The following is a 4499-nucleotide window of genomic DNA, read 5'->3' as shown; positions in this document are numbered from 1 at the left end:
GGCTGCTTCGACACCTACACACAGCAGGACCGCCGCTGTAATGAATGGAGGCTCAATTTAACCGGATTGACATGCCATTGGATTTGTATGTGACCTATTAGATCCATCACTTATTTCTGGGGATTCCCTTTAGCACGCGCACGGGGGTGGGGGTGGGTGGGGGGTAGATGGAGGAGGAGAGGAAGAAGAAGCAGCAGAGACAGCAAGTGACAGCAATTAGTATTCACTGACACGTCCCACGCCTGCACTCACTGAACATTACTGTTACCAAATACACTGGATCAAGTCACAACACCGATTTGAAGCTGTATCGCCAATTAAGACGATTTAAAAAAAAAACAACAAAAAAAAAAACAATTATTAAATGCAAAAAAAGAATGGAAAATGTGAGAGAAAATGTGGAAGAGAGATCAGACTCCTCTCCCACGCTTTCCAGCATCTCCTCACATAAGAAATAATAATAAAATCAGCGTTTCCTTTGTGTCTGAGGGGAAGAAAAGAAGAAGAAAAATTAAAAAAAAAAAACAGACTCACCTCAAGTGCACAAAGTACCTGCTGCAGCTGGAATCGTCGAAGATGCAGGAAAGTTAAAGACAAATCACCGCTCTCTCCTGTTTTGTTGATACTGAATGAGTGCAAGTCTGTCATGAGAACAAAGCTGATAAATCATAGTGCCAGCCAGCAGCAGGAATGCACCCGAAACGCATGGGCTTTCATAGTGTCCCCAGAAATTACAACAAAAAAAAAAAATTATAACAATGAGATGGAGAGAAATGAAATGAAAGCTACATTAAAAAATAAAAAATAAATTAAAATTAAAACCAAGCAGTTGTGGGAGCTGATCCTGGCTTCAAATTGCGCTGTTCAGCACCCCCCCCTCTCTCAGCTGGTAAAAAAAAAAAGGCTCGATGTGAATCGTGATAAGCAAGAAGCACATCTCAGTCTCCCTCATCTCCACACAAAAACTACAAAGGCTGAGGAGGAGACGCACTGGGTCCTAGAGATAGTTTGCTATGCACTGAGCCTCCTTCCTGCAGCCTGCAGCCGAGACCTTGGTATGTGAGGATGTTAATGAATGTTGTTTCCACTCAGCAGTCAATATACAGAGGAGTATTGATTATGCAAAACAGTCAGGCTTCAGTGGGATGGCACCTGGGTTCAACCAGTTTGGCTCAAACAGATATGCTTTGATATGTGTGTCGATCAACAGAGCCTCGATTTCTCTTTTCTTTTAATTTTCAGGTTTACACACTAAATAAAAAGATTTATTTAACCTGCATCTGTGTATTTACTGGAATGGAAGAGCATTTAACACAGCAATTAGACCATGGGACACTAACACTCCCCACTGAAATGCTGATTCATGACTGTTTGGTGGATAAGCAGCACCTTAAGGCAGGGTGACCAGCATCTCTTTACTGTTAAGACTGGTTGTTTTTTTAAAAACTGCATATTCTTGATGAACTTGTTTCATACAGATATGGTTGCTCTGGACACTGCTGCAACAATAACTGAACTGTAAACAAAAGGCCAGTATTGATCTCATGTGCAGTATCACCAAATCAAAATATCGGTCTAAACATAAATTGGATTTGATAAAAAAAGAAAGTGTTTTTCTTTGTTGCGTGTATGTGTGTGTGTGTGTGTGTGTGTGTGTGTGTGTGTGTGTGTGGGAGCCAGAGAGAAAGAACGGCCCTCTTGACACTTTGCTGTTGCTAGGACTGTGTATTGTGGTAGAAATAGTCAACCCTTTCGCAACATGTATTGTAGTTACAGTGTTTACAGCGTGTGGGCCTCAAATCAGAAACTCACATATAAAAATGAATAAAAATAAAAACCATCATTATATCTCACAATGGTTCCCACAGAACTGCTTTGCTTTTGAATTGGGCCACATCTTCGACATCGACCTCTGGGAGCTGTTCTTTCAGCGCGACATACTGTCGACAGATGGGCCCGTCTTTGTGTTGCAGAATTTAACCAATAAACAGTAAACAAGTGAAGAAGAAAACAATTCTTGCAGAGAAAGTGAGTGATTTTTTCATGTTTAAGTAACATTAGAATATCTATCCATGGATTTCAGGAAATGAAGTTGATGGTGTCTCCCCTCGAGACTGGATTACCAACTAGGCAAAAAGGGGGCGACATGCTTCGGGGCCCAAGACGGCCAGGGACCCCAAAATGTTCACTGCATGTCACTTGGTTTTGGGTAATTTGTTCTTCTGTTTTGTAATTTGTAGAGGGGTGTGTGAATTATTTCTAAATTATTGGTGTCAGGGCGATCAGTAGGGGCCCAACTGCAACTCAAACTAATCCTTTGTGTTTGTTAACTACAGCTGTGTTAAATAATAATAATAAAAAGAATAGAACAGAAATTTCAGATTGTATTTGAAGTCCTAAAAAGTAACATGTCAATTACCTAGAAAAAGTTGATGTTTGTGTTTGTGTATATCAGGTAACTGTGGCGGATGCTCAGACAGGCTGAAAAAAGGACAAAAGAGCATTAAGGGGACCTGATGACCGATAACCCAGCACACACCCTGGTTTAAGAAGCACACACACACATACAGAGATCAAAACAGACCGCAGGACCTCAGGGGTCGGACCATTATCAAGCAGTCGCTGCCTCCCTTTGCTATACTTCAGACTAGAGGGCTGTCCCATTGATCTCTGCTCTAATCCATACATGTGACAGGTGATCGATGAGGCAGGTTGTCTTAATAACGGCGACCCTCGGGCCCGCCATCCAGTCCAACAAAGCAGGCAGGTAGGAAGCGGCTAGCTGAGGAGAAGCAAGGGCACCGAGGACAAAAAGAGAAACCTCTTCGTCTCTTCAATATTTGACTCTTGTTAAACTGCGTTTGCATGTGTGTGCAATGTTTTGGTTGTGCTCTAAACTTGCGCTGCTAGCCACCGTGTTACATACTCTTACAGCACATTGTTTGTTGCAAGGTGTTGCATCACGCTCAGCCTACCGCCAGGCCTGAGTGTGTCCCGGTTGGGCACAATGAGTGACGATGCATATTGATCAGGCCCATGTGGAGGAAGGTGAGCCAGTAATTACAGGTTGAAAGGCAGCTGTAAATATTTCATTAAAAACCAAAATGTAACCCTTTAACATCACTGTCACCCCGTTTTATGTGTTTTAGGATCGTTGGTGTCGGAAAATGAAGACGTGGAGGGCAAAGATCATAAACGTTAACATGACAAACGGTATGTTAAAACACACATTTATCCTGACATTTATCCTGACAACACTTTGATTAAAGTCACATATGAATAGCACAATCCAAATGTGCAAAGTAACTCATCATTAGTATGATTAATGGAGGGCTGAGTAAGTCCAATCTGTCCTTTTCTTGGTAACAGACTTCTTCGTTAACCCCTTGTTTGTTCTTACAGCCACTGGCTTCCAATAATCAGATCACCTGTAGACAGCAGGGACACCAAGGGAGCAATACAAATGCAGATTCAGACGGGCAGGAAGTGACTGATGTGCCTTCAGTCAGAGGGGGAGCAGCTCAATAACCGCCTGACCAGAAAAGTGTGCTGTTGCTGCTGTTGCTGCTGTTGCTGCGCATTTAAACAAGCTGATTGAATTATTTTCCATGTCAGAGTAACTCTGAAATGAACAGGTGCATCTGAATATGATCGATAACTCGTAGCTGCTGTCCGGGCAGAAAATGAATATTTGCTTGTTGTAGAATATAATCAAATGCAATAGAATAAAAAGCGTGATAGCCATGTGGGGTGATATGACTCACACGCATGCAGAAATATCCCCACACACACACACACACACACACACACACACACACAGTGTCCTCTGCTGGAGAAACACAGTAACTCACTCCACATAGATTTGCAAACATGAGTGACAAAGTGACTGTATCAGCATACATTTCCAGACATTTCCATCAAAACGTTTGATATTCTGCTTTACACACTCAAAGCAGTGTCGTCACACATGGCTCAGCTTGCTGTGTTTGTCATCACGCAAAGCAGCTGAACACAATATCAAGTAGGTCCGCCTTTGATATGATCCTGATATCAGAGTATGGCTGTCGACTCCGCTGACATTTTTTTTGGGGGGGGGGCGAGAAAATACCTGAGCCAGTCATGCAGCGTGTTGTTGTCAGCTGCATGTCAGCGTGAGTCGATTCACCAGGCAATGCTGGAAATGCTAAACCATTCTCGGGGCCTGTTACCTCGGCAACAAGCCATGCACGGCGGAAAGAAAGATGTTGTGAGAGAAAAAAGATGAGGAGCCCATCGAGGGGCTCTGACACTCTTAAAGTGATAGGTCGCCCTCGGAAGAATCCTTTGTCAAATTGAGCCGGCTCCATCCACAGCACACACGCTAATATTAAACCAGCCGACACACAGCTGGCCTCCCTGCAGAACTAACATCAACCATCGTGTCCCCCCTCGATCATCATTCTTCATACTAAAGGTTCAGTTGACTTGCTGTCCCCCGAGGTGCTGCTGCACTCCTTCTA

This window comes from Enoplosus armatus, chromosome 10 (assembly GCF_043641665.1).
Source record: "Enoplosus armatus isolate fEnoArm2 chromosome 10, fEnoArm2.hap1, whole genome shotgun sequence".
In the NCBI taxonomy this organism is placed as follows: domain Eukaryota; kingdom Metazoa; phylum Chordata; class Actinopteri; order Centrarchiformes; family Enoplosidae; genus Enoplosus; species Enoplosus armatus.
The sequence above is the reverse complement of the archived record's forward strand: the minus strand, read 5'-3'. Positions refer to the sequence as shown.